Raw genomic sequence first — 13,571 nt, 5'->3', positions numbered from 1 at the left:
GCGAGCGAGCAGAGCAGAAAGTGATCACAAAGACGGAGCAAGTAACAAGAACTCAGAGATGCCAGGCGTGGGGGTCTGGTCTTCCTGAAAGGGGTGGGCATGAGTGACGTAGCGGAGGGGGGCCCTTTAGGCACTGAAGAAGTGAGGGAAGGTGCCTGCATCCCGTCTGCTCCCTTAACCCCGCCTTCCCTGCACCCTCCCACCCCACCCCACCCGCGGGACTGGAATAACCTCCGCGCTACCCCGCAGCTCAGAAAGAAGGTTTGGTTCTCCGATGACATGCGTGGCGGTGAGCTACGTCCACTTCCACCCTCCCGCCACCGGCTCACCGTGTGTTGGGGGGACGCCTAACACGTGAGGCTGGGGTGTGTGCGTGAGAAAGAAGGACTGCTGAGGGCTCCTGGAGACCTGCGACCACTCTAGATCAGGCCCGCGCGCCCTTCCGCAAGCTCCCCGCTCTGAAAGGTGTATGGGAGCTCTGGCAGGTGTATGGGAACCCCGGCAGACCTCGGTGATTCCGCCACAGCTAGAAAATTACCCGGGCAACGGCAGAAGCGGAGCCCCGGATGTGGTTGCTAAGGCCGCAGTGGAGGGGCGGGGCCAGCCTCTGGAGAGGGGCGGAGGGGGCCTTGGGGGAGGAGCGCTGGCACCATAGAGACGTGGCCGGGCCTGGCGAGATTGAGGAAGAGAGAGGCCGTCCAGGGCCCTGGACAGCGCTACTTCCGGTCTCCTCACTTCCGGCTACGCTCCTCTCGGTGCTGGTGTCGTAGGCCGGGTGGGAAGATCGCCGGCCTGTGTCCTCGGCGGTTGGTCAGTGTGAGGCTGTGACAGCTGCAGTTGCTCCCCGCCCCACTGGAGCCGAGGTGCGTGGGGGGAGGGGAAAGAGGAAAAGTACCCCGTCGCGTTTCCGCTCACTTCTCAGGGTTGAGACGATTCCAGAGAGCAGCGGCAAAGATAATCCTCGACGTGAGAGCTGCCGGTTTCCCAGCGGACAGGTGAGGGCGGAGCTGGCCCACCTGGCAAGAGACGGGGGAGGACTAGTCTGACGTGGTTGGCGGTGGCGGACACGTTGCCTTTGGGGTTCCGGACTTGCACAGGGCACTTTTATCCTTAGTCTGTACCATATCTGCCCAAGTATTCGACCTTTGGTTTCTGCCCCTTCGATCCTCCTGTCCCCCGGAGTGTGTCCGCTGAAACAGCCGGAGGAAGAGGGAGGGCTGGTCCTTCCAGGGCGGCACCCTCTTGGCTTTGCCTGCACTGGATGCGAAAAGGGGTTGCAGGATCCACGTCTTTCTCGACTAAGTCTCGGAGTGGGGCACCGCCAAGTTTTGTGTCCAGCCTTCATTTCTCTCCTCTCCCTGCATCCCCCCACTTCCTCTCTCCCTCAGTGAGAGGAAGGGAGATAGTGAGAGTCCCCCCGAGAGGTTCGTCGGGCAGTGTTGCAGAGAGGAGCCTTGCTTACAAGTGTCCCAAGCCCGACTGTGCTGGTGGGGACGTCCAAGGAATGCTGGCGTTCGGGAAGGAAGTTGTGCTGTCGTCTTCTCGTCTGTTCCTCTTTGCCAAGTTACTACTGTTTACGTGTCTAGGACAAGGAAAGAGGGTTTTTTTTTTAGTATTTTAAAGAACAGTTTCTGGAGGCTTTTTCCCTTTATTATTACTTCCTTTGTTTTGTTCTTATCTCCCTGTTGAGCCCTTTGATCTCAAAAAGTTTGTAGTTTAACTTCCTGCAAATCCTTGAGCCACCCCCACTTGTAGGATTTCTTTTCCCCTCCCTTAGTTTTCAACTAAAGTATGTAAGCCCCTTAACTCTTATTTGGTAAGGAAATATGGAAGATTTGCAAGACTTTTCCTAAACTTGTGCTTTCACCTGCAAGGGTGTGTTCACGTTTGTCATTTAATTAACTTCATGGGCATGGAAATGTGCACCGGAATTGGTTACCTTTAAATCAGTCCTGTGTTAAGGTTGCAGGAATTGGCCATTTCACTGCTACTATCTCAGAGTGATTACAACACACTATATATTAGTACCTTTTTAATTCCACTTTTCTTCCGTTTGTCCTGTGTTTGTTTTCCTTGCTTAAAATGACCAACACCTTCTCCCAACTACCGTCTGACACTTATTATCTGTAACAGTAGAAAATATTTCTAATCTTATTTTCTGGATTAAAATCTCTATCTCAGTTACTTTTTCAAATTAATAAATTATGTTAATCCTGGGCTATGTCTTGGGGTACATCGTTTATGTGGTCCGACTCATTCCCCAACCCTGAAATTAAGTGCAAAGAGGTGCATTGGGGGTGGGGGGGAGGGGGGCGAATCCATTTTTTTAAAAATCAGATTCTCAAAGGAGATATATAACTTCCAAATTATGTATGTATGTATATAAAATATATACATATATACATATATATATATATAAAGTGTGTATATATATGAGATATGTAACCTCCAGATATATAACCATGTCTTAGTGTCTTATTGAAGATAATGAAAACTTTTTGTGGGGCTGTTTTTCAAATTGTAAATAGCTTGTTTTGGGCGAGTAGAATGCAGAGATTCTAGCTTTATACTGAAATCTCTAACAAAATGTCAGTGTTTCTAAATTCCTTCCTACACCTAGAGAAGGAAGTAAGACTGCCTACTTCAGTTCCTGATTTGCGGTTTTGAGGTTTCTTTTTAGGGATAGCTGTTTGTGGCCAATGCTGTGGAGATCCAGTGGATTTATAAATTAATATGTTTATTATTTTTAAAAATACATATTAAATATCACCAACCTGCTAGATACAATTTAGTGTAAAAAATTTAAATTCTGGTTGCATTTTGCTTTCATTTTCTTGTTTGTCACTTGAAGCATCTACTCTGGCCTTGGCTTTGCTAGAAAGGATAAATAAAATGTTTCACTAGTGTGGTCTATAAGCTTTTAGTATGTTGCTGCTTATCTTGAAATCCTCTTGCTCTCTATTCTATATTAGGTATCTTAAGGATCGTTTTCTCTTATGAATAACTTGTATCCTTCCAAACTTAATGTCAGTCTAGAGTGCATATTTGAATTTACTGCTTTGGTTGTGAAGTGTTTGTAGATCAAGGATTGAAATTCTAAGTGTTTGATCCTTGTTTCATAGAATGTTACAACTTGTAGAGACCTATACAGCTCATATAGAGTAATCCATATAGAGTAACCAGTTTCTTCTGCTCACAAAATAAAATAATAATCCATATAGAGTAACCAGTTTCTTCTGCTCACAAAATAAAATAATTTTCCCTCTGTCTAGCATTCTTACTTGTAGGTGCAGAAAACATAATTTTATAAAGAGTAGATTATGCTAACTTAGTTTCCTTCTAATATAAGGACAAAGTCAGAAGATAACACCGTAACAACAATTAACATTCGATTGTTTATTGCATGCCAGGGATTATGCTAAGTGCTTTACATGATTATCTCATCTAATACAGCAACTTTATTTTTATAGAAATCCCCATTTTTATAGAGGAAGAAACTAAGTGATTACTAATGATGTTGAATGATTAACTGAGCTAAATTAATCTGCTCAGAATTAGACTGGTAGAGATAGGATTGAACCTAGGTTGTCTGACTCCAGTCTGTGAGCTCTTAGCTACTACGCTAGACTGCTTCTGCTGTATTTCCTTTACATCTTTTTTTGGGATGAGTTTGGGGTATCTATCTCACCTGATTTTCTATCAGATGTTAAGAAAAGAAGATCTTTTCCTTTATTTACCTTCAGTGGATGAACACCTGATTGAATGTCATACTGACAAAAAGAAATAAATTTGTGATGTTATTTGATAGACTTTTCCCATGGGGATGGGTATAAATCTGTATGTGGTGTGTGTGTGTGTGTGTGTGTGTGTGTATGTGTGTGTATTGTGACATATGAGGGGTGAAAAATGTGAAAATAAAGGTTTTAAGTAATAAACAAACTCGGCATTGTGAAAGTCTGGAGGTATAAATACATTCCAGAATGATAAATTTGAGATGAAGTAAGGAGTAAAGTCAACAGTGAATTTAAGATAATATGGCTATAGATGAAAAACTAAAAATATTTGTACAGACTGGAAAGAGTAGTTCCACATGATATGGAAGATGGTGAATGAGGGACCGTGACAGTCTAAAAGATATGCACCAGCATTAGTTATAGGATGTATGAAAAAAACTGCAAAACAAGAGAATGTGAAAATGATCTTGTTATCTTTGGTCGCTACAAGCTTTAGGCGGTCATGGAAGCCATTGAATAGCTCTTGCAGGTTCCCAGCTATTCTCTACAAAACAAAAGTATGTATTTTCTTTCTCTCTTTCGTTTGGTCCTTTTTCTTCCCTCCATCTTTTACCCCCCTCTACCCCATTACTTCTAAACCTTCATCTTAGGATAGTTGTAGGCTGGTATTGCTGGAAATTGCTCAAATCTTTTGTGAAAATATGGCAATCTCTTTGCCATTTTATCACCAAAGAGTTTTTATTTTGTTTCATTTTTGCATATCTGTGATAGCATTGGGCTAGCAGCCCTTTGATGTTCAGGCTTGATCCTCTTTGGGTAGTTGACACACTGTCTTTGGAGCAGGAGCATAAGAACTGCAAATGGTGGTGAGGCCTAACTCATCCAGAGGAAGGAGTAAGTTGGCCAACTCGTTTCTGCTAGCATGAGGTCGTGTTTTAGAGCAAGTTTTCCAACTTTTCCATATTGTGTCACACATAGAAAATGATTGTATTTGTATGACAGTCTATAGCCAGGCCCTTCCTGGCTCCCTGAGGGGGTGAGGAGGGGGCGGTCAACAATTTCACCACATCTGCAATCTATTCTTGGCACACTGGTTGGAAAGCTTTGCCCTAGAGAAGAAGAATATATTACTGTTTGTTTAATACCTTGTGTTTATTTAGCATATGATAATTTACAAAGCACTTTCATGTATATTCTCATTTTACTTTTACTCCAGTCATGTCAAGTGGGTAAAGCAGGTAACATTACCATGTTAGAAAGGAAGAAATTGAGGTTTTATAGCTAAAGTGCTATAAAGGGATGGGTCAGGAATTCAAATCCCAGGTGCGAAGAGTCCTTGGGGGTTAAGCCAGTGACCTGTGACCTCTAGGATCAGTGACCTGTGACCTCTAGGATGTCCAGGACCATCTCTGTTTTGTTTCAGAGTGCCACCTTCAGCATCTAGGGCAGCTTTAGGCACAGAGAAGTCCATAATAGTTGTCATTTATTGAGTGCTATTCTGGGTAGGCCTTATAAATGCTGTCTGTGTATTAGGAATTCTTATTTTCTGTTAACAATGGAAGAATCAGGTATAGAAACCAGCAGGAATAATTAGTCCAAGGTCACCCAAGTAGTAAAAGGAGAACCATAAAACTCATAACCAAAGTTGCTTGACTCCAAAGCTTGGACTCTTTTCACTCTAGTGACTAAATGATATCAGGACATTGCAGGGTAGGGGCTGGATTCCTATGAAAGTGTGTGACATTGGTAGCAAGAGGGTGATGTGATAGTGGTGAAAGGAAGATAGGCAAGTGGACTATTAAATGTTTATTCTTAGTAGTTTTGAGATAGAGTTCTAGAGATGATGGCGACCTAATAGGATTTCCAAGGTTTTTGAGCATGGGCATAAGTAGAAGAGAAATATGCTGGAAGTCAAAGTGAGTAACTTGGATCGTTGGTGCTATAGGTACTACTAACTAAAGGGTTAAAAATGTAGATACTCTTTATATGGCTAATGTTAATTGTAGATTATTTCTTAAAGGTAGGTTTACAGATTATTTTTATTTTCCTCTTTCCATATTTCCTAATTTTTCTATACGGCATATTAATTACTGTTAAAATTAAAAATAGTTTTAATTATAAAGTAATATACCGGGCATGCCAAAAAAATGTATACAAGTGGACAGTTTGCTCAACGTTGCTCAAGCAGTAGTTCGCTGTAATCAGAAGTGTCTGGATGCTGATGGGAACCACTTTGATCACCTCTTGTAACAGCAGAAGTCAAACATGACTTGTATTCATCTCTTGTTATCGGTATATACTGAGTATTACAATTTTAATACAGTTTTCCTTTCTTAAATTGTGTATACAGTTTTGGCACCCTCTGTATATTCTTGAAATAAAAATTAAAATAATAGCAGATGGAGTGAAAACTATTCCCCACACCTACTGCCTGTCAATTCACAGGTAGTTGTTGAGGATTAGATGAAATACCTGAGGAAGCTCAAAACCCATGCTAATACCATAGCCACTAGCCATATGTGGCTACTTAAATTAGTTAAAAGTAGGATTTTAAAAAACTCATTTCCTTAGTCACATCAGGCACATTGCAAGTGCTCGGTAGCACATGTGGCTAGTGGCCAGTTCATTGGACAGCGCAAGTATAAAGCATTTCCAACAACATTGGCCAGCCCTTCTTAAACTTTAATAAAATACTGTGTAATTAGTGACGTAATTACTATACGATTGAACCAAGATTTAAAAAAATCTGTGTCCCCAGGGAGCCTACCAGTTTTTGTTTTAGCTGGTAAAATATTATTGCCATGTTCTCTCTTAGCTTTTTGTTTTAACTAAATCCAGATGGTCAAAGTCTAATGTTTTTCTTGGATATTTGGGGATTATAGTTAGCTGCTTTTCTAGGATAAAGATGATAGCTTTTCTAAGAGCATGAGTGTTTTCTGTCCCCTTTGAGCTCTAGACCTGTATACGAGTATCTTGCTATCTAGTCGGCACCCTCTCTTGAATATAGTAAAGGTATCTCAAATACAACGTCTAAAACTAAACTGATTTCTCCCTCACTCCCCCCAAAACCCCAAAATGTTGGTCTTCTTTCTTTGTTCCTTATTTCAGTGAATGACTTCATTATCTTTCCAGTTGTAAAATCCAGAAAACTAGGAGTGATCCTTAATAAGTCCTCTTCCTGATACAGCCAGTTTGTTAAATTCTATTAATTTTACTTTTTAATGTCTTTAATCTGTACTTCTTCCCATTTCTACTGCTACCACGTTAGTGTACTACCATCATTTTGCCCGAAATTTCTACAGTAGCCTTCATTCTTGTCTACCCACTCCTACTATCCATCCTTCTCTAATCCATTATCCATCCCGAAGGCACAGTGACTTATTTTGAAACATACATCTGATTGTCACTCTCCCCTCCTCCTCCTCAATCCTTTTATGGCTTCCCATTGCTTCTAGAGTAAAAATGAAACTCCGTAACAATGCTTAGCCCTCTAGCCTCATCATTGACCTTGTTCTGCTGACCTCTCCACTTCAGCCAAGCTGGCCTCCTTTTAGTCCTTTCCATTACAAGACCTTTCCTTACACATGGTTTTCTCCCTGTCTGGACCACTCTTTCTTTACTTTTACTTCACTTGATGGCCATCCTTCATGCCTCAACTGAAGTTTTGCTTCCTTAGGGAATAATCCCAAAGTAGGTAGTAACGTACATTTACCACAGTTGCAATTTACATTTATTTGCGTGATTACGTGATTGTCTTTCTCTTCCATTACCTCCAAATGCCGTGAAGACAGGGAGCACGTCTTATTTTCTTTTGGGGCTCACTGTTGAGTCCCTAAGACCTAGCTACGTGCCTGACACCTAAATACTTATTGAATTGCGAAGTTAATGTTATTAAAGATTTCAGTTCATGGATTTTTGGAATATAGGATTTTAAATAATGATATTTATAAATATAGTAGTTAAGATAGTAGTAGTTCAACTGCCAGTTATACTGTTTTTTTAAGTAAATGAAAGATTATTTTAATAATACATATTTATATTATTTTTACAAACAATAATTATAAAATACAGCACAGTTTTCTTAGATTATTTTATATGAATAATAAACTCATATTTTAGAACAGTTTTAGGTTTATAGAATATTGCAGAGATAGTATAGAGATTCTTATATACCCTATGCCAAGTTTCCGTTATTAACATATTACATTGGTGGTACATTTGTCATAATTCATGAACCAGTACTCATACAGTGTTATTAACGTGTGTTCTCATTGCCTCTGTTTTTTCCTAATGTTCCTATTTCAGGATCCCAACCAGGATACCACATTACATTTAGTTGTCATGTGTCCTCTTAGTTTTGACAGTTTCTCAGGCGCCTTGTTTTTGATGACAACTTGATAGTTTTAAGGATTATTGGTCAGGTGTTTTGTAGACTGTCCCTCAATTGGGATTTGTCTGTGATTTTTTCATGAGTAGACCGGGCAATGTGCTTTTGGGAAGAAGACTCCAGTGGTAAAGTGCCATTCTCATCCTATGAAGAGTAAATACTGTCCATATGCCTTCCCACTGTTGATGTTAACCTTGATCACCTGGCTTGAGATAGTGTTGGTCAGGTTTGTCCATTGTAAAGTTACTTTTCCCCCTTTTTTTTGCATATTGTACTTTTTAGAAAGTCCCTATGGGAAGTGCACACTTAAGGAGTGGGGAGTTATGTTCCGCCTCCTGAACAGTGGAGAATTTTTTAAATTCTTTGGCAAGGGAGATTTTCCTCTTCCCCCCTTATTAATTTATTCAATCATTTATATATATATATATATATATATATATATATATATATATATATATATATATATATATATATCAGTATTGACTCATGCATGGTTATTTTGTACTCCAGTGCTGCTTTACTTATTGTTGCTCGAATTGTTCTAGCTTTGGCCACTGGGAGCTGATCTTTCAGTTGGTTCCTATATTCCTTTGGCATACCCCCATCATTGTGAGTTTTTTTGTTGTTGTTCTTAATATTATTTTTTTAAAAGCACCTTTTTACTTTCTGGCACTATAAGATGCTCCAGGCTCATATTGTATATTTCTTGCCCCAGCCCTGGAATCAGCCAATTCTCGAAGGAACACTGGTTCCCTTTATTGAAGAATGGCATTAGAAAAGCAAGATCTGAGCGTTATACGTGCTTACTATTGCTGGGGTTGCTTCTAGGAAGTATAAACTAACTCATATATATATACATATCTACAAGTATTTCTGTATGTAACTATATATTAAGCTATATTCTTAGATTATGTACTCTGAGCTTTTTTCCACTGAAAAATATTACCTGTGAATACTAAGGGGTTCATTTTAGATGTTTTGGGGAATTTAGTAAACAGAATTAAAATAACTCTCCAGTTCTCTTGGGTCTTGGTTGGCTTCACTGCTAATGTTCTGGAATTTAGTTAGCCATCTATGAAGAATGAGGCCACAGCACACTGAATAATTTAGACTTTATTTACAGCTAGTTTTCTTTCAGGGAGTAATGTAGTTTTGAGAGTCTTATCATTTTACTTCTCATTAGTTTCTCTGTAACACAACCTGAGTGGGGAAAATATAAAGACTTCTCCAAACAGTTAATGTAGTTACTTGGTTAAAAGTTGGTAATGATGGTGAGGATGGGAATTGTTGAATATCTGTTAGGTTTATTTTTAAATTGTTTTTCACTACTATATATAATTGAGAATTATATGTATTTTTCTAAAGCTTTCTACTTTTGAATTATTTAGACCGATATGTTTATCTTCATGAGCAACCTGAACTTAATATCACTATCTAGGAGGACTTATATATAGGTGTCTAGCTTTTGCAGATACCAGATAGTTGTTGAATAAAGACAGCAGCATAACATAAATGATTACCTTATTTCATTTTACTTGATTCTACTTATGAAAGGAAATGTACTGTGAGCATATTGTGTTGTAAACCATTTTCAGTTTAATATCATTTGCATTGGACAGCAGGGAAAAGGGCTTTTTTCTTATTTTAAGAAAACTACCGGGCCGGCCCGGTGGCTCAGGCGGTTAGAGCTCCGTGCTCCTAACTCCGAAGGCTGCCGGTTCGATTCCCACATGGGCCAGTGGGCTCTCAACCACAAGGTTGCCAGTTCAATTCCTCGAGTCCCGCAAGGGATGGTGGGCAGCGCCCCCTGCAACTAAGATTAAACACGGCACCTTGAGCTGAGCTGCCGCTGAGCTCCCAGATGGCTCAGTTGGTTGGAGCCTGTCCTCTCAACCACAAGGTTGCTGGTTCAACTCCCGCAAGGGATGGTGGGCTGTGCCCCCTGCAACTAGCAATGGCAACTGGACCTGGAGCTGAGCTGCGCCCTCCACAACTAAGACTGAAAGAACAACAACTTGAAGCTGAACCAGAACCCTCCACAACTAAGATTGAAAGGACAACAATTTGACCATTGTTCCCCAATAAAGTTCTGTTCCCCTTCCCCAATAAAATCTTTAAAAAAAAGAAAAGAAAAAAAGAAAACTACCATTATAAAGAAACAAAATTATTTTAAATTGTTTTGACTAAAACAGAAAGCTTCCATAGTTCAGATATTATTTTTCAACTCTAAACATATGTAGTTACTTAATGTAGTCACTGTGTGTTTTAACTCTAGATTTTTTTATTGTAAATAAGTCAGTTCAACTTGAAAGTTAATATTGAATTATGAAATTAAAACAATTATGAAATTAGAACAAGTCACTCTTCCTATTTATTTATGAGTGAGAAAAGATAGACATATTCCAACAGATTCCTGAGAATGAAAGAAATAGAGTCACTTTATTTAATCTTTAGCCTGGTTAGCCATTCTCTGCAGTGTCAGTGATACAACAGTCTAAAGAAACTACGTGCAAGTTTGGATCAAAGCAAGCCCAAGTTTTGCTATTGTTGCCCCGTTTTTGTATTTACTGCCTCAGCCTTGTCCTTGGCGGTCAGAACTCCCTGGTCATTCCATATATGGTGTTTATAGTACTTCTCCAGCTTTTTGACTGAGTGCCCCAGAAAGAAGAACCTTTCAGAATGTCCTTATATTCTCACCCCCATTCCTCTATGCTAACATCTTACATAATCATAATATAATTATCAAGAATAGGAAATTAACATCAGAACAATATTATTAACTAAACTATAAACGTTATTAGAATTTTACCACATTTTCAACTAACTGTCCCTTTTCTGTTCCAGGATCTTGTATAGGAACCCACATTGAATTGAGTTATTTCTCTATAATCTCTTTTAAACTATAAGTTTCTCACACTTTTCCTTGTCTTTTATGACCAATGACACTTTTGAAGAGTACTGATCAGTTATTTTGTAGAATGTTCCTCAGGTTTGGTTTGTCCAGTGTTTTCTCATGATTGGACTAAGCTTACGCAGTTTTTGGCAAGAATACCACAAAAATGACGCTGTGTCCTTCCTTCTCAGTGCAGCCCATCAAAGGGATTACAGCAATGTTGATATGTCGCGATCACTTGGTTAAGTGAGATCTGTTGAATTTCTTCACTGTAAGTTGCGAGTTTCTGTATTTACTATCTTTCCCTTTTTTTTTTAGTAAATAATTACCTTGTGGAAGGTGCTTGAAGATGATGTAAATCCTGTTTGTCCTCACACTTTTGCCCTCTAATTTTAGTATTCATCAGTGGATCTTGTCTGCAACATTTATTACTGTGCTGTTTGCTTGGTGGTGGCGCTGTTTCCCTCTTTCTTTTCTCCGTTTATTAATTGAGATTCTGTTCTGAGGAAGAATTATCTCTTTACCCCCATTTACTTATTTATTTGATTATTTATAGCAGTCTGTGCTCATTAATTTTTGCTTTATTCTATGGGTTTAAATCCAGTACTATAATTTATTTTGTTGCTCAGTTTGTTCCAGCATTGACCACTAGGGACTCCTTCAGGTTGACTCTTTCAGCAAGCCCCCCCTCTTTTTTCTTTCCCCCTTAACTTTTCCTTACTTTCTGACACTAGAAAGTGTTCCAGGCTCATTTTGTATTTCCCCTGTCCCAGTCTTAGAATCCACTGGTTCTCCTTAAGAGCTGTAGTTCCTTTTGTTGGAGAATGGAGTTTAGAGACCAAGGTCTGAGCATTAGGTCTACTTATTATAGCTGAGTATCACTGCTTCTAGGCCCTCTCGGTGAACAAAGCTAGGAAACCTGCACATATACATACCGTGTTTCCCCGAAAATAAGACCTAGCTGGACCGTCAGCTCTAATGCGTCTTTTGGAGCAAAAATTAATATAAGACCCTGTCTTGTTTTACTATAAGACTGGGTATAATATAAAATAATTAATATAATATAATACCGGGTCTTATATTAATTTTTGCTCCAAAAGACGCATTAGAGCTGATGGTACAGCTAGGTCTTATTTTCGGGGAAACACAGTACATAACATACAAACATACGAGGTTAGACAATTAAGTTGTGAACTCATCCTAGAAAACGTGCTACATACCTCATTGCTGAATATCACTACGGTCACCTTCGAAGTACTCCCCTTGGGACGCTATGCACCGACGCCAGTACCTAGTCTACCCTTCAAAGCAATTTTGGAACTCTTTTTCTGGAATGGCCATCAGAGCTGTCACCGTATTACCCTTGATGTCCTGAATGTCATCAAAATGTCTTCCTTTCAATATTTCCTTTATCTTCTGGTAAAGAAAGAAGTCATTGGGGGCCAGATCAGGTGAGTAGGGAGGGTGTTCCAATACAGTTATTTGTCTCCTGGCTAAAAACTCCCTCACAGACAGTGCTGTGTGAGCTGGTGCATTGTCGTGATGCAAGAGCCGTGAATTATTGGTGAAAATTTCAGGTTGATCAACTTTTTCATGCAGCCTTTTCAGCACTTCCAAATAGTAAAGTTAGTTAATTGTCCAGTTGGTACAAATTCATAATGAATAATCCCTCTGATATCAAAAAAGGTTAGCAACATCTTTGCAACAAATTCGGGAACTTAACTATCTGATCTTGTATGTGTATAATACACACACATACTAACAAACACACATTAAAAACCATGAATTTATACTAATAACTGATTCCAGTCCAACACCACAGGTTTTATTTTAGCATTTCTCCTTTGTTTCTAGTTCTCAGTATTTATATTCTATTTATTTATTTGTTCAATTCTATTATGCAGATAATGTAATTGCAGAATTATTAATCCATAACCCTGTGAAAACACTTTTACTAACTAGATTAACAGCATTATGTACAATTCTTTTTGTCTTTTGTCTTATGGTGTCTGGTCAAGATACTCTTTTCTCCTTCCCTTTCCCATTCATACCTCCTCCCCTATTTCTCTCTCTTTCCCTCCTTCCTTTACCCTTCCTTCTCCTTCCGCCTCCTTGGGTCATTCATTTATAATACAGTTAGGTTCATTTGTTAGTGTTTTTATACCATTTTGAGTTCCCCCTTTGATCATGGTTGGTTTTAATTATTTTTTTTAATGAAGGATATGTGAAAATTACTATGGTTGTAAGAGTCAGAATTATTTAAAAATATATATTTAGAGAAGTGTCACTCTCTCCTTATTTATCCCTGCTACTCTGTTCCCATTTCCTACTTCTTTGCACTTTTCTCCCACCTGCGCCCTGTAGTTAACCTATCTCCTTAGTTTCTGGTTTATCCTTCTTGTATTTCTCTTGTTTCAATGAGCAGAAACATATATTTTCATGTATGCCCTTTCTTCTTCCATGAAGGTAGCATACATAGAGGTAACTGCCTTTTCCATGTAGCAGTGTGTCCTGGGAAACCTTCACGTCATAGAGATCGTCCTCATTTTTTCACAGT

General features: G+C 39.3%; 1 protein-coding gene across 7 annotated transcripts in view; it reads left to right on the top strand.

Annotated features, from left to right (window-relative positions):
- Positions 1–625: 625 nt before the first annotated feature.
- Positions 626–13,571, top strand: part of ARFIP1 (ARF interacting protein 1) — an 83,110-nt gene continuing 70,164 nt past the window's right edge. Inside the window, exon 1 of one of the 7 annotated variants that reach the window (XM_019722679.3) lies at positions 626–863. The gene's annotated coding sequence lies outside the window, so the exon portion shown is untranslated. Of the gene's footprint in view, positions 996–13,571 lie in introns of all 7 variants that reach the window. The other 6 variants (XM_019722663.3, XM_019722648.3, XM_019722656.3 and 3 more) reach the window with 6 other exon arrangements.

Source organism: Rhinolophus sinicus, chromosome 15 (genome assembly GCF_057876585.1).
Source record: "Rhinolophus sinicus isolate RSI-liver-muscle chromosome 15, RSI-T2T, whole genome shotgun sequence".
NCBI classification, from domain to species: Eukaryota; Metazoa; Chordata; class Mammalia; order Chiroptera; family Rhinolophidae; genus Rhinolophus; species Rhinolophus sinicus.
This window is presented reverse-complemented; position numbering and strand designations above follow the sequence as displayed.